Source organism: Ornithodoros turicata, chromosome 2 (assembly GCF_037126465.1).
Source record: "Ornithodoros turicata isolate Travis chromosome 2, ASM3712646v1, whole genome shotgun sequence".
NCBI classification, from domain to species: domain Eukaryota; kingdom Metazoa; phylum Arthropoda; class Arachnida; order Ixodida; family Argasidae; genus Ornithodoros; species Ornithodoros turicata.
The window spans coordinates 32,811,235-32,832,289 of NC_088202.1; the positions used below are offsets into that span (position 1 = coordinate 32,811,235).

At 44.2% G+C, this 21,055-nt stretch overlaps 1 long non-coding RNA gene across 2 annotated transcripts in view; it reads left to right on the forward strand.

Moving 5' to 3' along the window:
- Window positions 1-15,466, forward strand: part of LOC135385278 (uncharacterized) — a 28,141-nt gene extending 12,675 nt beyond the window's left edge. Inside the window, exons 2-4 of one of the 2 annotated variants that reach the window (XR_010420383.1) lie at window positions 4,857-5,081; window positions 11,763-12,101; window positions 12,179-15,466. This is a non-coding gene — a long non-coding RNA (uncharacterized LOC135385278). Of the gene's footprint in view, window positions 1-4,856; window positions 5,082-11,762 lie in introns of both variants that reach the window. The other variant, XR_010420382.1, reaches the window with a different exon arrangement.
- Window positions 15,467-21,055: the final 5,589 nt, after the last annotated feature.

Consider the following 21,055-nt stretch of genomic DNA (forward strand, 5'->3'; position numbering starts at 1 on the left):
TCCGAAAAGATCGTCTAGATGCAACACGTACATCTGGAGGTGTTGCAATCCTCACGCGGAATTCCGTTCCTACGAACTTTCCACAGAAAACAGATCTTGAAGCAGTTGCTGTTCAAATTTGACTTCATAGGATTTTAACAGTTTGCTCTTTATATCTGCCTCCATCGGTGGTGGTGGAGCAAAAACAACTGGAACATTTACTGGATGAACTTTCATCACCATATCTTGTACTTGGAGATTTCAATGCCCATAACTGTTTATGGGGCAGTAGAAAGATCGACAGACGGGGGAAGATGATAGAAAGGATTTTGCTTGCAAGGTCTATTTGCATCCTAAACACAGGAGCTGCAACCTACGTAGATAGTGCCACACAGTCCTTTTCAGCAATTGACCTTTCCTTCTGCAGCCCATCTCTGTTCCAGGACATAGACTGGGCAGTAGAGGACAACCCTCGAGGTAGTGATCACTTCCCTTTAGTCCTAAGGTTAAACCATGCATTAAACACTATGAATACACGACGTCCACGATGGAAACTATCCTTAGCAGATTGGAACCTCTTTCAAGAGAAAGCCACACTACCATTGGGGTCTTTATCTGGTATGGACGTCAACCAGGCTAATGACTTTATTACAGCCACAATCATAGAGGCAGCTATTGAGTCCATTCCACAGACATCTGGTCGCATCCCCAACGCCCCAAGCCTTGGTGGACGAGCGACTGTGAAAAAACACGAAAAGAACAAAACCGAGCATGGGGCATCTTTCGCAGGTACCCCACTACAGAGAATTACTTACTCTTTAAGAAAGCACGGGCGAAAGCGAGATGGACAAGGAAACAAGATCACAAAGAATCGTGGAGAGGCTTTGTTTCGTCATTAACATCAAATACACCCTCAAAGAAAGTTTTGGGAGAGGCTGAGAAATATTAAAGGCGACTATCGTAACCTTTCAACCCCTCTTCTGCAAATCAATGGGTCTCCCTGTGACAGTTTGGAAGACCAAGCCAACGTCTTGGGTGAACATTTTCAGAGCGTTTCCAGTTCCGAACCTTACAGTAAAGAATTCTTGAAGGTTAAAGCATCTTCTGAAAAGAAGAGTATATCTGCCGGTCATGGTGAGCATTTCGAGTATAATATGCCTTTCAATATGACTGAGCTTCTGAGGGCTTTGCCATCGAAAGGCACATCCCCAGGACCAGATCGCATCACATACTCGATGCTAATGCACCTGTCAGCCGAAGCACGAGAATGTCTTCTCCACTTCTTTAACTTAGTTTGGAAAGAAGGGCAGCTTCTTTCTCGTTGGAAATTAGCGACAATCCTTCCTTTGTTGAAACCAGGAAAAGATGCCTCCAACCCAAGCAGTTACAGGCCTATAGCTCTCACGAGTTGCCTCGGCGAAACCTTTGAACGGATGGTAAACAACCGCCTTGTCCATTATCTAGAAGAAAATCAGCGTCTTAGTAAGTATCGGTGTGGGTTTCGAGTCGGATGTTCTACAGTTGACCATCTTGTTCGTCTAGAAACTACCATCCGGGAAGCATTTGTGAGGAAACAGCACTGCTTATCAGTCTTCTTTGACTTAGAAAAGGCCGACGACACTGCGTGGCGCTACGGTATCCTTCGTGACTTGCATGCTTTCGGGATACGGGGCCGCTTTTGCGTTGTATCGCTAGCTTCGCTAACTTCCTTGAGGGGAGGACCTTCAGGCTCCTTCTTGGCACAGTATTATCACAACCCTTTATCCAAGAAAATGGTGTTCCGCAGGGATCTGTGCTGAGTGTGTCACTGTTCATAGTTCAAATGAATTCTGTGGTGAATGCAATTCCACCTGCTATTACACATTCCCTATATGTGGATGATCTACAGATATCGTGCTGTTCCACTGATCTGGGTAGATGCGAACGGCAATTACAGTTCACTATAAATAAACTGAGCAAGTGGGCAAACGAAAATGGGTTTCGGTTTTCACCCAACAAAACAGTTTTTCCCTGTTCCCAGTGTTCCCTTTTCTCGAGTAAGGAGAATGCTCTCCGAACCTTCTCCAAAAATGGACAGGCGCGACCTAGCTGTTCAGCCAGAATACAAGTTTCTCGGTCTCATCTTCGATAAGAAATTGACCTTCTCGACTCAAATCACACACCTGAAAGTAAAATGTACAAAATCCTTAAACCTTTTGAAAGTACTGTCACAGAGGTCATGGGGAGCAGATAGAGAAACTCTTCAGAGTGTCTATATGTCTATGATCCGTTCAAGACTTGACTATTGGTCAGTGGTGTATGGTTCAGCCCGTCAATCAGTTCCGAGACTTCTTGATCCTATTCATCACCAGGGACTTCGTCTGGTCCTGGGGGCATTCCGCACCTCGCCGGTTGAGAGCCTCTATGTTGAATGTAATGAATGGTCCCTTGAACGGTGAAGGTTTTATCTTGCCACTTCTTACGCGTTAAGGATAAGAGGATACCCTGATAACCGGACCCTCCCATGTGTTAAGGACACGTGCTTTAAACAGCACTCCCCCCCCCCCATTAATAGACCCACGATTGTCCCGCCACTTAGCATGCGCCTTTTGCAAGATGTTCAACGCTATGGGTTTACACATTGTAGCTCTTTCGTGTTGGAAACTAGAGCAAGGGTTCCTCCATGGCAGCCACCTCCACAATGTAACTTTTCACTATCAAAATTTAAAAAAACAGGATACCCCACATGTTGTGCTCCAACAGGAATTTGCAGTCTTGAAATAAGGTTTTGGAGACCGCATAGCCTTTTACACGGATGGCTCTAAAACACAAATCAGGGTCTCGTGCTCAATGGTAACTGGCACGTGTACGAAGTCCCACTGAGTGACAAACAGCTTTTCTATTTTCAGTGCAGAAGTATATGGTGTAATTTTAGCATTAAATCACATTGTACAACATCACATCAAGTCGTCGGTTATATATGTGGACTCCCTCAGCTGTTTGCAAGCCATATGTAGCCTCAGCACGCAAAAAAAAAAAAAAACCTTCTTGTACAACGTGCACAATGCCTGGCTTTCAGAGCTACCAAGAAAGGTCTCTCAATAATGTTCTGCTGGGTGCCGAGTCACGTGGGTATACCCGGCAACGAACTCGCGGACGCTGCAGCAGCAGCAGCTCTTCCTAGTGATACAACTCCCTTCCAGATTCCTTATCAGGACCTTCAATCGGTCCTGAAGAGGAAAATCCATGAAGCATGGCAGCGAGACTGGGATTATCTACACATTACACATTAACAACTTACAAATTACATCTCATTAAGGGTACTATAGGCAGTTCCAGTTTCCGTTTCGAAAATCGTCGATTTGAAGTCATTTTGAGCCGGCTCAGGATAGGGCACACACACTTGACACATGGTTTTCCGCTGCGCAAGGAGGATGCACCCCAGTGTTTGCGCTGTGGAGTGCAACTCTCTGTGCTACACATCCTGATCACCTGTCCATCACACGAACATCGTCGTCGTCGTCATTTTCATGAATTTTATCGAGATCACACACCCCTACATCCGGCCCTTTTGCTGGGTGACGAAAACCTCTTATTCCCCCTTCAAGAACTCTTAGCTTTTTTAGGGACATAGGGCTTTTAAATGCACTATGATTGCCTGTTTTTTTTTAATTTCTATTGTCATGTTTTATGCCACCTTTTAAATGCTTTATGTTTAACCTAATCGACTTACCTTAACCCTGTTTCATTCATTACCACAGTCTTTGCACTTATGGCCTTTGTTGCTTTCGGGCCATTAAAATTCAATCATCATCATCATCATCATTGTATTTAGAGCTAGACCATATGCCGCACGTGCTTCTTACTCGAAATAAATGACCTTGCAACACCACGAGGTTTGAGATGGGAGAAACCACAGGGTGCCGACTTCAGACAACCGTGTCGCAAGAAGTACATCGTCCGTCTACGGCTCCGGTTTGTTGGTGAAGTAACGGGTCGCACCGCTAAAATCAAGTCCGCCACACTACCCGCCATCAACCCTTCTCTAGGTCAGGACAGGGTTCCCAATAACCTGAGAACGGTCACCGCCATGATGTTAAAAACGGGTGTCGCCAGCAAAGGCATTCACTTCCCTCTCGTCTAGGCCAACGCCATGACCATTCATAAATTGTAAGGTGCGGCCTACAACAAGGTACTCCTATAGCAAGTCACAACGGCAACATCTCGTCTATGTTGCCATGTCGCGAGTGACTAGCCTCGAGGTCCTGTCCATCACAATTGTCGACGGATACTTTATGTTCTGTCACACCAAGCGCAACGCACACAAACATCTACACGACGAGTTTCGAAGACTCGAGCGCCAGAGGCTCGACACCGTTACGCGAGGCGCAGAGAAATTTCTCGAGTGGTGGAAGATGGCGAAAACAAGCGCTCCTATCATGATCGTAACTCTGAGCATGACAGTAGCGGTCATTCAGATTTTGCGGACACACAGAATGGACGTTCAGGTTGATGCAATTCTTACGAAGGCACACGTGCTCGGGTCGACGGAAACGTGGACTGATGATCCGTGTTTAGACAGGCGGATGCGGCTGCACGTAGTTCCGCATGCGCCGAGAGAGCAGAGCGGCTGGTGTCGCACTTTACGCCAAGCAAGGGGAAAATGCTGTCCCCCCCTCATTGTTCCTGCGCATCAATACGAAGCTAGAAACGGGACACATGTGCGCAATCGAGAGCACTATGAATGGTCGTAGAACCATCGCAGTTGTTGTCGCAGTCTACCTCTCGCCGGCACAACCATAGATTCTCTTGAAAGAACCGTTCCGAACCGGACCGAAGAGTCTTGTGGGGGATTTCAGTCAGTTTCAACTCATCTTTGTGTTCTTGCACTGTTTTAGATAACAACTGCAAAGTTACAGCAACACGCAAGAGAGGACAATACCATCTCGACGATAACGCTCTACCAATTGCCAGGCTACAGCTACTCGCATCTGCAATCTGTGAATTCCGTTACGACATGCTGCAACAGTACATTTAAGCGTTGTTGGAGCGACCGGGCCTCGCAGTCTTGTGGGGGATTTCAGTCAGTTTCAAGTCATCTTTGTGTTCTTGCACTGTTTTAGGTGAGTCTGACTTTCCTCAATGTATCTAGCAATTTAAGGTTTTTTTCCTCTACCACTCCCGACAAGACTGCTTGGGTGAATCATTCCAGAGTATCTAAATATGTCTACGACAGAGAATGATCTGTGCTTCTCTTGTATGCAAAGTGTTACGGTGGATATGAATGGTATCCGTTGCTCTAGGTGCCACAGTCTGTATCACGGCGGCAAATGTTCAAATATAACCAAAACCTCCTTGAAAGCCTTGACAGATACAGAACGAAGTGAATGGGTCTGTGGTACATGTAATACATGCGATAAGTCATTATCGGGAGAACCGTCCCTGTCCACCATATTACTTGAGGTTCGTCAGAATGGTGTGAAAATGAACCTGGCACTCGAGAAAATTGATGCTGTAGAAAAGAAAGTAGACGGCTTAACATCAAAAAACGAAGCCCTAACATCACGTGTTGTAAACAATGAAGTCCAGATAATGCACCTAAATGAACAGTTAGAAAAAACAACAGCGTCATTAAAAAGTAAGGAAGATGAAATCAAAACGATAAGGTCTATCGTTTGGGCGACCTTGAACAATACAGTCGTCAATGCAATGTGGAAATTAGAGGTCTCCATGTGTACCAGGAGAATATATCCTGAAAGAGATAAACAACATTGCATCGCAAATCGGCGTTACACACTTGACCTTATCAGATTTTGAAGCAGCCCACCGCTTCCCAGCAAAGGCCGATAGCACGAAACCACCAATATTGATCAAATTCAAGGAACGGCATGTCAGAGACACGTGGATAAAAAATTCCAAGAAACTTGCAGTGTTGGTGCAAGCGAAGAGCGAGTGTTCATTTGTGAGAACTTAACAGCTGCCAATAAAGTGTTGCTCGGAGCGACAAGAACGTTTGCAAAAGAGAAAAAGTTTACTTTTGTATGGGTGGAGAAATGGCCGAATCTTTCTAAGAAAACATGAAGGTGCGAAAGGGGGGGGGGCAATTCGCATAACCCATGTAGATGACCTCGCATTGCTGTAGGCTTGGTCACTCCCTTTAGTTTGCATGGTTTTGTCATTCTGCATAGGCTGTGCCTATAGTTTGTTGTATCTGTTATGAACTCTGTAACATTGACTGACTTGGCGGAAGTGATTAACCCTGACCTGTCAGTTGTACACTTAAACGTGCATAGTTTTATAAAACACCTTGATGAAGTTACTGTGTTAGTTTCACAAATCTTGAAACAAAAGGCACTCTTTGTTGTGGCGTTAACCGAAACGTGGTTAGAGAGCACAAAGGAATCACTTTGTAAGCTTGATGGTTATGCCCACGAATTTGTTAATAGGAAAAATGATGCTCACGGAGGCGTAGCATTATACAGGGTGTCCACGTTAAGTGTGAACAGATTTTTTAAAAATATATATAACACTTTTTCCAACATGAAATCAATTGCAATATAGCATATGCTGAAGGGCACTCCCTAGCAGGGCATTAGCAAAGTCCAAAGCCAATGTCTTAGTTAACTTTCATTAATAAACTTTTTAATTATAAAAGCTACAACGTTGTCCCAATGAGAACATCTGTTCCTTTCGGTCACCTGATATCGTAGCCGTTTTCAGAACAAAAATCCGTTCGATAGATCGCCCGCAAAAAATTCCTGAAGGAACGCCATTTTTTTCTTTATTTTGTTCATTGCGCTTCTTAGAAGACGCGTACTTCCTTCATCCCCAACGGGAGAGGGGGAAGGAGCACAGTGCCGCCTCATGCGTCGAAGATTAGCTTTACGTTGCGGAAACAAAACAAAAACAAATGTATCGGGTGACTCTATCGGAACTGGCCTTATCTTGGGTTGCATTTTATGTTTCCTTTTAATCTTTTTCCAGGACGCGAGAGGCGATAGTGTGCTCTTTCTCCCTCTCACATTGGGGGTGAAAGAAAGAGGCGTCTTCTAAGAAGCGCAATGAACAAAATAAAGAAAAAATGGCGTTCCTTCACGAATTTTTTGCGGGCGATCTATCGAATGGATTTTTGTTCTGAAAACGGCTACGATATCAGGTGACCGAAAGGAACAGATGTTCTCATTGGGACAACTTTGTAGCTTTTATAATTAAAAAGTTAATTAATGAAAGTTAATTAAGACATTGCCTTTGGGCTTTGCTAATGCCCTGCTAGGGAGTGCCCTTTAGCATATGCTATATTGCAATTGATTTCATCTTGGAAAAAGTGTTATATATATTTTTAAAAAATCTGTTCACACTTAGCGTGGACACCCTGTATATTAAGAATCACGTTCCATGTGTCTGTCGACATGACATTTCATTAATACACCCCTTTGCGAAAGCCTGTTTATTGAGGTTCTTACTGACACCAATCGTGCGTTCTATCAATGTGGGGAACAAGCGTTATCCTTCATGTCCCGCCCTTTGCTAGTTGGGGTAGTGTACAGGTCGACCCAGAACTTAATTCCTCATTTTCTAGAGGAATTAGAGAGAATATTGCACTTTTGTCGATCACACAAGTACAATCTGGTTCTTCTGGGAGACTGTAACATTGATCTTTTGAGTAACAACCCTTACTCGATAACGAATAAGGAAATTTATTGTTCTTACGGTTTTCAGCAAGTTATAACTTCGCCGACAAGATTTAGCTCAACATCTTCCACATTGATAGACCATATTCTTACCAACCTCAGGGAGGACCATTTGATTTATGGTGTTTCTGCATGTGACATCAGTGATCACGAACTTGTCTATGTGTCTCGTGCAGCTCGAAGCATAAGGGAAATACATAGAGTAAGGCACCCGTTCGTCGATTACACCATTGCTGAAGCACAATTGTCTACACAGCTGTGGGGTTTTCCAGACAACTTGAACCTGAAGACAAGTTTAGATGTTTCCAGAATGTTTTGCAAACTATTATCACAAAGTCGACTTTCTATGTTACGCGTACTAAGCGAAATAGGGCAAGGAAACCGTGGACCATGAGTGGCCTCCTGAGGTCAATGAAACATAAATACAATCTCTATAAAAACATCGATGTAATCCAGGATACCATGCACTATACTTGAGGTATAAAAAGTACAACAATGTTCTTTCCAAAATACTGAGGGAGGCTAAGGTGCATTACTATCCGCGGTCCTTGAGTGAATGCGAGGGGAACCAAAAAAAAGTGTGGAATCTGATAAAAGGTGCACTTAACCAGTCAAACGACAGTGTAGAAGTGTCTGCTGTTGCGAAATTATGACGGCAACATTATAACAGATGCGTCCGATATGTGTAACCTCTTTAACCAATACTTTTGTAGCGTCACAGACCAAGTCGAGTATATACCTCCAGTGAGAAATTATTTAGTTATGCTACCAGAAAGGCGCTCATCAACATTTTTTTTCGAACAAAGGTGTGCAGAGGAAGTGGAAACTATCATGTTAAACATGAAAGTAAAAAAAATCCACTGGGTACGACAACATTTCACCCAGGTTCTTGAAACATTTTCGACATTATCTATCAGGGCCATTGTCTCGTGTTATAAATGACATTTTCTTAGAAGGAGCGTTTCCGGTGGAACTAAAGGTCGCTAAAATCATACCAGTACACAAAAAGGGGGATAGGCTCCAGATTTCCAATTATAGGCCCATATCTGTGCTGAGTTACTCAGTAAGGTGATTGAAATGCTTCTCCATCGTAGACTGTTAAAGTACCTTGACAAACATAGCTTCTTGTCGGAATGTCAGTTCGGGTTTCGCCCAGGTAAATCTACAGATTTGGCGCTACTCAACACTGTTGAGAAAGTTAGAACAGCCATAGATAGAAAAAGATTAATAATGTGCATATTTATAGATCTAATGAAGGGGTTTGACCTCATAGATCATGAGAGATTACTGCCGAAACTAGAACTGTACGGGAATAAGAGGTACGCCACTTCAACTCTTTAATAGCTATACTTAACTGGCAGAACCCAGTACGTATCAATAGGCGATGATAAATCTACTAGCCTACAAAACATAGTTGGGGTACCGCGGGGTTCAATCCTGGGCCCTCTGCTTTTTTTAGTTTTTATCAATGATCTGCCAGAGTTCTTGTCAGCAGAGTGTACCCTTTACGCGGACGACGCCAGCGTGTTTGGGGATGCCGTAGCCCTAGAAACACTTCACCACGAAGCTAACCAAGCTCTTAACAGAGTGTCAATCTGGCTGTCTTCAAATAAGTTAGTTCCGAATTTTTCAAAAACTAGCTGCGTAGTGTTTCGACCAGTACAGAGATCACTTGATCTTGAGAATTCAAGTGTGTATTCTACTTGTCACAGGCTCTCGCGGGCAAAGTCGGTAAAGTTTTTGGGTGTCACACTTTATGAATATCTTAATTGGCAAGAACATTGCAAGAACATTGGTTAGTTACATTAGAGGGAAAATGTGTTGCGGCCTACAGGCACTGTCGAAGGTCCGAACCTTTTTTCCCACACGCATAATGGTCAATATCTACAATGCTTTGATCCACTCACACTTAAACTATGCTCTCGTGGCATAAGGACTAACCTATAGCAGTGTACTTCAGCCTTTGCTAATAGTTCAGAAGCGTGCACTGAGAATCATACTGGCCAAGGGTCCCAGGGACTCGATCACACACGCCTTCTCCCTATTTTCGATTATGGATGTCTTTACACTTATCAAATATAAACAGTGTGTCGAACCGAACCCGAACCCGAACCGAAAACCGTACCCGAACCGTTATTTTTGCCAGAACCGAACCCGAACCCGAACCGAAATTTTCGGAACACTGCTGAACCCGAACCGGAGCAGAACCGTAAAAAATAATAGCAGTAACCGGTTCGCAACAAAACGGTTCGAACATAGAAGTCAGCACAAGAGTTCCTCTTTATCCCCGAACGAAGACACATCGGTATCATCATCACGCGCCTATATCATGGATTTCAGAAATTTTCACCTACCAGTCAGACGACGACGTATAGTAAGTATACTTTCAGCATCATTTTAGCATGTTGAAGCGCAGTTGTCCTTGTGAGCGCCGCGGCTGGCGCCCCACGCACGCGGTGATACGGCGTCTACTCTTCAGAGACGAGGTGCCACGCGGACGAATCCAACAGGAATGGAGTAGGCCAGTTAGTAGCTCTACAGACGAATATGTGATCAAATAAGCGCCCAAGATTTCTTTTTACACGTGAGCAGTAAAAATTAAACAAGTCAGAAACATGAGAAGTGGAGAAGGGGCGTACGCAGAACGGTGCCTGTTTGATTGGTCGTGGTTTGAAAAGTAAATGTGGTTCTGCTTATTGGTAGTGCAGTTGTGTCGTGATACATTGCCTTTGTGAGGTGGATTAACTAGTACACTGCTGTGAGCTCGGACAGAGTAAGGCTGGCAGGCTTATTTTCGACATGCTTCAGTACGGTTTCAGATCGATTCACGCTGCGAAGGCAGTGTGCCGGCAAGTACTGTCGTCTATCTTACGCTGTCCATCTTATTAGGCTTCGTTTAAGTTTTTCTTGCTGGCACTGTGCGTGTGAAAAAGAGATTTTGGGAACAGAAAGTAGCGGGACAACACCGCTTCATCAGCGTGGACTCTATTTGCAATAAGTGTTCATCCATTTCTTATTTCTCTCGCTAAAGAGCTACCTCACCGCTAAAGACGTCAATTCAGACAACAGCAGTAAGCTATTAGCCACGCATTTCCTGATAAAAGCAGTTTTATGGAACATATAAAACGGAACCGGTTCGGTTTTTGGCGTGGCCGAACCGGAACTGAACCGGAACGAAATCAAAACAACGCGAACCCGAACCCGAACCGAACCCGTATTTTTTGCGGTTCGACACCCTGAATATAAATTAATTTTACTAGTACACAGATTGGTGTACTCCACTAGTGTACTTAGTTCTGTTTCTCTTACATATTGCAGCACAACATATTCGTCGCGCAGAACATACATGCACCTTAGAATGCCCTTCCCAAGAACTAATTTTGGTATATATAGATTTAGTTATTGCGGACCAAAAGCATGGAATGAATTACCAAAAGAGCTTCGGCAATTAAATAACTCTTCTTATTTAGACAGCGACTACGAGCACACTTAACCGAGCATTGATACACCGTTATCTTTGTCGCTGTTTTATTGTATGATATTGTTGTCGCTTGTGATGCATGTCACTAGTCATTTTACTTTAGGTGTTAGCGTTGTAGTTGGGAACTATTGCTGGTGCTGTTAATTTGTTGTACATCTGTTACATACCTGTGGTTTCACTTTATTACACTTGTGCTGATAGGCTGACCCACAAGACATGTAACGCAGTTTCCATATTGTTTGCCCACACGATACATAACAGGCTGCGGCCTCGTAGTCCCACATTTCATCAGTGTACGAGCAATGTGTCAGTAAATAAAACAAAAAAAAAACAAAAAACGATGTTCTGAGGCTGGAACAACATAGAAGGGACAAATACATACAAAGCCTCAATTTGCCTAAGAAATTAACGATGAAAGATGAAAGTCACTGAAAAGGTTAGCCAGCTGCTATCCAGAAGATGTGGGTTCGAATCCTACAGCTGGCTAACCTTTTCAGTGAATTTCATCTTTTATAGATTCTCTGTTCGTGATAAGTGCATGTTAGTTGATGATGATGATGATTCATGTTTTATTGGCGCAGCGGTAACTAGTATGTTAATGTGCGCTATATGGACCACATATTCTACTACAGTATCCACAAACCCATTATATGTGTGGCGGCCCGTGGACGATGACGACGTGCCTCTGCTGCCGTGGACTACTGCGCCTGGCAGCCAATTCTACCGGCACCGTTCTAGCGTGAGGCCACGCACATCTGGCCGCTAGGATATTCCACCAGCGCCGGTCGGGACTCGTGTAAAGGGACACCACGTCCTCTAGATATGCATCGCTCGAACTGAAGATCACGTAGACGAAGAGGAATCATCCGAGTGATTGTGTACGGATCCGGATTGTGTTCAGGTTCAATGGCCTTAGGAATGAATACCGAGCTTTAGCAGGTCGGAAGTTCTCAACGATAGCGCTTGGGAAAGTATGATCGGACAATTGGTTTACATCACGTTGCTGATCTTTGATTTGTCAGCTTCCTTTATCGTGTCGTTTCCATAGTGTGTTGCTGCTACTGCTGTGTCCTGCTAAAGCTCTCGAAAGTATGCCTCTCTCGCAATCCAGAATGGAGTCGTCGACCCCTTCATCTACTGCAATGATAAGGCTGTCGTATTTTATACGCGGTTGGCTGTGCGCGAAGAGTATAACCAATTCTTTACCTAGAATCTACGCATCCCCTATCCCTCATATGGTGGGCGCTTTAGAAAGTTCATGTAACGTTTCATCGTTACTGGTTGGTTTGGAGTAGATTGATTAAACTAATGCAAAGTAATGCAGTATTCGTTATTAATCGATCAATTGCTGAATAATTAAACTGAATCAGATTAATGGACTAAATCAAATTGGAAGTCACTAAAGTACGTTCTACTTCGAAAACTTAGGGGACAATTCAATAAGTCAAACGACGATAATTCAATTTTTCCGGTGTGGCAATTCCAGACCTCTGCAGCATCTACGCGAGTTGTTCGGGTACATTTTCATTTTTGCAGCCACATTTTGAACAAAACTTCGGGAGAGTCGAAGTAACAGATTTATTTCAGAGTGGGGAATTTCATCGGCACAGGCGATACTCTGCCCCATTGCTTTGCGGAAAATATACTGATGAGCTTCCCAGTGGTGACCGCAGTTCTACGGGATCCAGAAATCTGAGCAGTGCTTTGAGATAGTGCCGCTGGTAAGTAGAATTAAACCATGTACGAAGAACATGGACGCGGACCATGGACGCGGACCATGGACGAGGACCATAGACGCGGACCATAGACCAAGGGTCGCAGCGATGGTGGATAATGGACGAAAACGCTGATTTGATGATGGTGTCACTAATGCTTGCAGTCACGCTTCTATTTGCAGGTGGTGGTGGTGGTGGGTGGTGATAGGGCTTGCCGTTGTCGGCCTCACGTATGTGGGCAACGTCACGACTGACGCCCTGGGAGAATGTGCGTCCTGGGCCGACTTCTAACGGAACTGTCCGACATATGTCTGAAAGCGTCTGAGGAAAACCCAGGAAAAACCCCAGACAACACAGCCGGCACCGGGATTCGAACCCGGGTACCTCCCAGTCTCGACGTGACATCTATTTGCAGGTTGTTCATAAGCCTCAACGTCACTCTCGAGCATTCAGCGCATGGGGTTGTCGCGCATCATATTAAGTATTTTAATGGATGCTGTTTGAAAAGACAGTATGTGTCTCATACTGCATTTTCCCACTGTCTTTCAGACAATGCAGACTACAACAACAGCGAATACACTGACGATGAATGGGGAAATTCCCCACCTGAGCTGCGAACCACTACCCCAATGCTAATGGGACTCCATGAGACAGATTACAAAAGAACATGTCACTGCGCACAACATCACCTTGCTTTGTTCCATGAAGCTTTTGTGTGCTCTCTTCACACTTCGGTCCTCGTGATGTGTTCCATGTTGTGCGCACTATACTTTGCACTGACATTCATGGTTACGTTTTGTTACGCACGTGTCGTGCCAGTCACTGCCATTTCTGTTACTATGCAGGGTGTATGCTATAAAAGGTCAGTACTTATTCGCTCATGACGCGGTAACAACTTGACGGACAGACTTCCGCGGCAACATATGGATTCATGCCAGAGAAACCTTATAGCCTAATATTTTTCACTGTGTGGCAGAGGAAGTCTCTCCGTCAGGTACGTATCCCGTCACGAGCGAAAATGTGGCTGATCTTTTATAGTACAAACCCAGTAAACTGTGATACTACTGTGGATCTTGTGAGCAGCCGCTCAAGACAAGGCTCTTCTCAAGGCAAACTATTTTTGTATGGTTAGTGTGAGAGACTGAGTAACAGTGTTTTTGGAGGAATATGTGCACATGCAAACAAAACGATGTAACGTCACGAGACGGTGAAGGCGGTAAAATGGTAACGCCAGAAAACAAGGGACGAACACGGACAGCGTTTGTGGAACAGGGACGGCGTGAACGCTATCCCTATCCGCCTTTCGTTTCCTCGCGGTCCAGTAAGGTTCTGTGCAATGTCTGTTTTATTGTCATGTGACGTTGCGATGACGTCGAAAACCAGTAACTGTGCGTGTAATCGAAGGAGCTGATGCGTTTCTCGCGTGGCAAAAGCAGTCGGTTGTGTTCTTAAGACACAAACCGAGTAGCGGGCCTGACATTAGTGAGGCCAAAATCTCCATTTTATTTTTTCCTTAAAACCAAACCCAACCAACACGAACCTGTCACCAGTGGGACGCATTTTAAGCCTGAATGAAATCACCTTTCTTAGAACTGACTAGCCAAACTCAAGTTACGAAAACGATGCTCGATCTATTTGATCTAACCGGTCATTAGCCATTCCAAAGTTTTTAGCCGTGGCTGAACATTGTCGTCTTTGTACTCATACCTGGAAGACTCGCTGTAGAGGACGCCTATCTGTTGGATTTGGCGTGCCTCCCGTTTAGACTCACGGAAATTACTTAACTAATCTTGTAATGCATTTCCTTTACTCGGTAGAATTTTGTAAAGAAATACATTGCTTATTACTTTTCATTCTTACTGACGCGTTACTTATGTGATTGCTTACCTCAAGTAATGACATTGCTTTGCTATTACATTTCTTCTGGAGTAATAATGCAGTTTTGTTTGATGTTAAGGTGTAAAGGACTTAAGACCAGTCGTTTACTGATTTACACATTTCCAGTGGGCGTATAATTAGAGTTTTTCTCCAAAATCACTACGTATGAATGATAGCGTTGATACATGAGAGCAGCGCGCATAATTTCAATGAACAATCATAGATCAAGAATAAGACTAATTTCAGGACAGAACGCGCCACTTAAACTCTGTCCTCCATCTTGGTGACCTGTATGGTGACAAAGGTGGTTCAAAGATTTCAAGCGGGGGGGGGGGGGGGTTTCCTTACGTGTGCCAGGCCATGTTTGTAATTGCCGTTTTGGGACAATGCCTGAATTTTCAGCTCAAGTAATGAGTAATGTCATTACGCATTATCCAGCCAAACTCTAATGTCATTACATTACTCACATTATTGCACAAAATATAATTCACTAGCATTGCTCTTCGCCGAGACGTAATGCGCATTACCGGTATAACGCACTGTCTTGTTACTGCGTTACTTCCCATCTCTGATCCCGTTCTTCATACCTGTTGCTTGAGTCTGAATGGCATTTCGTGATGTGGAAGCACGAATTATGTCTATCTTCTCGCAGGCATACCAACACAGGAAGACTACGTCCGTTGCTACCAGTGTCGGGTGTGCCCTTACATTTCGCGACGTAGAGAAGCCTGGCTGAGACACGAGCGGAGGCACGGTGAAAAACCATACCAATGTCAATACTGTCCTGAGGCCTTCGCATATCCTTCCAACTTAAAGATCCATATTCGTCGCCACACGGGTGAAAAGCCCTATCAGTGTCATCTTTGCCCGCAAGCCTTCACTATAAGCTCCAACCTGAATGTACACCTACGTCGTCATACGGGAGAAAAGCCCTACAAGTGCCAGCTGTGCCCCAAAGCGTTCGGGTGCAGTGCAAATATGAAATGTCACACGAACACACATTATAGGCTTCGTCCATCATACACATGTGCAGCGTGCGGTATGTCATTCACTGCCAAACGCGCATTCTCCAAGCACAAGTCATCTTGTATTGGTTTTGCTGACCCTTCCGCTGGCGTCCATTGAAACCTCTGAGTGGCACACGTGTATTTTTGTGGTGGTAGTTGCGCCCACGCTGTGGCTGTGCAAGCCCTGTCATTTCCTAATGTTCATAAAATGTCAAGCAGCAATTAAAAGTTACAAAGAAATTCAAATGCGACACTCTCGTGTAGTTCCTTCTCCTCCAAAAAATCACACATTCACCATTAGCCGCAATTGGCTAGATGGAAATAATAATAAGAAGAATCTGAACGGTGCCCTAGACTTTCATGGGTACGGGTTCTGCCCGCTTAAAAACAGACACCACACGGAGAAAAATATCCTTAATCTGGCGGGAATTTGGGGTACGTGTCCAGCAAGGATTATCGGGAACGTTCGGGATATCCTCTATGTACAACGCATCTTTTTTTTTATAAATAACAGAAATTATATACTAAAACTATGAGAGTTGCCTAGATGCAGTTTCCAAGATACACAACCGGGTGGACATAGTGTCGGAAAGCTTATCTATTTGTTACATATACGTCAAGGGAAATTAAATGACGGAGGGCTAAGTCGTTTGGTTGCTATAGATCAGCACAGTCATCGATTAACACTGAGAACTGTAAGGCAGATAACCAGTAATAAGAAAAAATAAATATTGATGATGAACAAGTTTATGGTAAAAGCGCAAACCTCTGGTTCTGAAATGAGCTATGTCTCGGTTACATACAATCTTGACGGGAAGACTGTTCCACTATGGGCTATCGTTCGTGGAAAGAAACAGCCGGAAACAGTGACCGTACGCTTTGGCTCACTGCCAAACGTGTATGAAATGCGATAGAATTACTGGCATTACAACAGATGAAAGACGAGGACTCCATTGGTCGTTGCAACGCCGAACTGTTGAACTTGCGGAACTGTGGAGAACACGGAGCACGTGCTAGTCTCCTGTCGCCATTTCGACTCTAGTTCGCGAACGCTGAAGAAACCGGCCTTCTAGTCTTGAGAAGGTATCGGGGAGCTGGCCAGGGCAGCACCAGCAACCTGCGCTGTGTGCACTGACGAACATACATGCTCAATCACATAAGTGCTGAAATGATCTCTTAAATCGTTCAGTGCTTTCACACATCAAGTATCCTGGAACAGCTGGTCGCACCAGTGCGACCTACGTTTCTATTTTTTCTTTCTATTTCTATTCGATTCTATTCTGACGACTCCATTTCGGATGGAAAATAGGCAAATAATTTAAATAACGAGAATTAGCTGGGGCAGGCCACAAACACGTAAGCCTCCAACGCACAGCAATTAACGAATTCAAGTAACTCGCCACTTCTCAGCACCTTTTCTGTGAGTTACTTGAATTCAGCAAAAGAGGCACACCTTTGGGAGTTTTAGCAGTTCGGTAGCACTCTACGGAAACGATAAGATAAAGGAAGCTGTCACATCAAAGATCAACAACATCAAGGTGATGTAAGCCATTTCAAAGGAATCAGCATTCCGAAAAATGCGGGACACAGTTTCTTAAAGTTGGCTTGACCGGCACAACCCTGAGAGGCCTACCCCTCAAGAACAGAAACAACAGCGCCTTTTTTTGCGCTCTAGTAAAAAAATGTGCGAAAATACAAAGTAGGTAATTGAGTCCTGTGCGGGTTTTACAGCCAATTTCTCCTCTCCCTGTCTCGGTGTCACACCTTCTCAACTGACATCAGGTTGTTCCTGAAATCACGGAACAGCCAGCCCGCTTTGTCTCTGGAAGTCTCTGTCTGGAAGTCTCTGGAAGTCTCACTCAGTCTATACATTATCATAAAACATGCCGTATTTGATTTTCTTTCCGTCGTTATCTCGATTAACCTGCTAACACCTCACAACACAGTTCGCGATTTGATGTAATAAACGTCACGCAATAAAACTGCCAATGCATTACTGTAAAAACAGGCAGATAACAAAAATGAAATCACCGATTCTGCTGCTGAATAAGTGTCTACGTCGTATGAAATTTTAACAAAAGAAAAACAACGAGGACGCTAGGAAGGGGGGGAGGGGGGTGCGCATGTTTTGAGGATCAGCGTGATGTCAGTGTTGTGAGACCGTGACAGTCAGAGTTATAGGAAAAAGCGGCCGCAGAACTCGCGCAACGCTCGAAGATAGTGCATTTTGCTCATTTTTAAGGGCACAGAAAAGTGCTACTGTTTCGATTTTTGCTGACTAGACTTCTCAGGGTAGTGCTCAACAAATTTGGAATTGCGCGCTCAACTTGTTTTCAGGAATTATGAGGAGCCATTATAAAATTAATCAACGGCTGCACTAATTAGTCATACACCACCACCATTGAGTAGGTCCCGTCAGGAATAGATATATTCAACGACTTTCGTAAAGAAAAACAAACCGCGAATTTAATAAAATTCTGGTCAGTCTCAAGTAACGCACCCAGTATATATATACTAGTATATCACTCTAGTTTCATGCCTGTCACTTGAACACCCTTTGTTCCCTACTGATGCGGAACTCATCAAATAGTCCGTTTCAAGGCTTCGCGCAAGGGCATGATCGCAATACAGGTCGTCATTTTCAATTGGAAGCGCTGCGGATTACACTCGCCATATGAACAGCCTTTTAGGTGCTGTGATTTTAATGGTGTTCGAGATATTTCAGTCATTCCCAGAATTGTCCCTCCTCAAGTTGACTTGACCGGCGTACACGCTGCCCTTCATTGAAGCTAAGCATTTCACCTGGAATATTCTTTGTCCCTCAGCTTTAGAAAGACGTGCAAACATTTACGTATTCTATGAGAGGTCCCACGATGGTGAACAACTGGAAGGGAAACCCAAGTGCGTCAGTTTCTTCTCTGCTGTTGTTGTTGTTCCTGTGGTACTTATTTTCGCCGTTTCAATTTCATTGGCGTGCCTTTACGCTTGCATCATCGAGAAAGCAATGTGTTCCCCATAAACTGTCGTCCTCTTCGAAAGCGTTCTTGTCATGCACGAAAGGCGAAACTGTCTTCTACGGTACTTTTAGTGCAACTGCAGTGTGCCCCAGATTTTGGCTTCTTTTCTTTTCTTCTCTACGACGAAAGTATTAAGGACTGCTCAGTGTGCCTTCCGAAGCGGTTGCGTCGTGGTCCCTCATGATGACAAAATTCTGGGCAGTTGGTTCTTCCTGGATGGCTTATTATTAGGCACTATGACATAACATGACTAGTATATGAAAGGTAGACCAATTTCCATCGCATCCGAACGCATCGCATGCAATGCTACAGGAAGTCCCCGCTTTGCAGAATGCCAACATGTTAACATTGCAGAACAACAGCAATGAGAGCATCTTTAACCCCTATTTTTACAACAGCAAGGCGCGTGGAGTCGAGATTCTTGTTTCTCTTTTTAAATTTTATTTGTTCATCATTAAGAATGTGCTTTTGTTCGCACTCACAAGGTTTTCCATTCATTTTAATCAAACTGTCACATGTACTAATGCACGTCCCACGGAGACTGCGGATTAAGCATTACAGTGCTTCCGACGAGTGAGAAAACTTGTACTTGCATCCGGTGTTTTTCTTTACCGCTTCTCGCATAATACAAAGTGCCTTCATATGGGACTGCGAGGACTGTCGTTACTGGCTAGTTGAAGTCTCTTATTTCAGGTCACCAATAGCAAGCGCATCAAAGCAGTTTTAGCAGACGGTTTGTAAGGTTATCATGCTTGTCGGCGCCAATCTGCAGTTTTATAAGACTCAGAATCTTATCCACTGATTTGTTCTGGCAAACCACGTTATATGAACGGTTCACCCCATTTTATAATAAAGCGAATCAGACGCCCATCAGAATCCTAGAAGAATGGGGATTATCTGCGAGAAACATTACGGACGTTTCTCCGACTCTACTCTTGGTGCCATGAAGGAAACTTTGATATGACGTCCGTTGGTCCCTACGATTTTATCACCGCAGTTTGCGATTACATCTTCCTTTTGTCTTTGATTTTGGCGATTATTTGAGCAACACCTCCAAGATACGGAGAAAGCCTGTGCCGTGCGTCACACTTGAAGGCCTGCTGTTACTATTGTGGCTGTTTCTATGAGACAAATGCAAGAACGAACGAGAAGAAAGCTCGAAGCAGATCGCAAAGCAGGACAGGCCTCCATAGGTGACGTAAGCGTGAATGCCGGATGTTATATAGGAGGCGTTGGTTTACCTATTACTTTTTGTGTAGAACGTGGCTCTGCTGCCACCTCTATGTTCTGAAAATAAGCACTCTTCCACTTGTTTGTTTATTTTTATTTTTATATGGGAGGGTGTTGGTAACCGACAAACCTTCTTGATGGTGCCGCGAAGAGACTAAAACGCAAAATTTGGAATTAAGCATTGAAATGCCCTCATGATAAGGGCAAGAACAAACTGGAGCGTACGATACAGTGATCACGGAGTAACAAGATGCAAGTAACAAAGTGAAGTGCAGTTACTGAATCCGGTTTCGTAGCTTATAGAGTATAATTTCTTGTCATCATAATGTAGGATAATTTCTGGGGTTTTCCTCAGGCACTGTCACACATACGGCGGCACATTTCCCTCAGAAGTGGCCCCAGGACACACATTTCTCATCGTCGACGGCATCCCCATTCCCCATAGAGAGAACAAAAAAAAAAAAAAAACAGATCAGAACCAGCCTTACGGGTGTCAATCACACCGTTCCACACGCTACGAGCAGCAGCCCAGGATTCTGAGCAGCAGTACAGCAAAGAAAAGCATCGCAAAAGTTGTCAGAGCTGATTCATCACGTTTTCATTCTGCGCTGGGCAATTGCTGCTGATAGCCGGGCTCCGCGCGCGAAATCTGATGCACAAACCCCCTTTCTCGTCTGCCCACGCCTCTTTCCATCTTCCTTCCTCCTCGGCTTATACTTTTCTTTCAAGTTGGCTTTCTTACACGTTCTTCTGCTATCAGGCAGAACCTGCATCAGAGGAGATGTCCCTGAATTCTGGTCATATCGACTTATTATGTCTTCCGAAGCGTTATGGTTAAAGGGGCACTAAAATGCAAAAAACAAGTTCACTTCAAATCACGTTCCACGCTATGTTAATTTCGTACTTATGATAATTCAAAACTTTGATTCCGTTACGAAGCTACAATAGAAAATATACGGGACTCTTTCTTGTTTCGGCGCAAAGCAGTGAACGTCGTTTCAGCTCGTGCATTGGTGTTTTTACTATGGCTAGCTCACCATATTTTTACTCCATGCTGCGCGTGCACGCGCGTGCCACG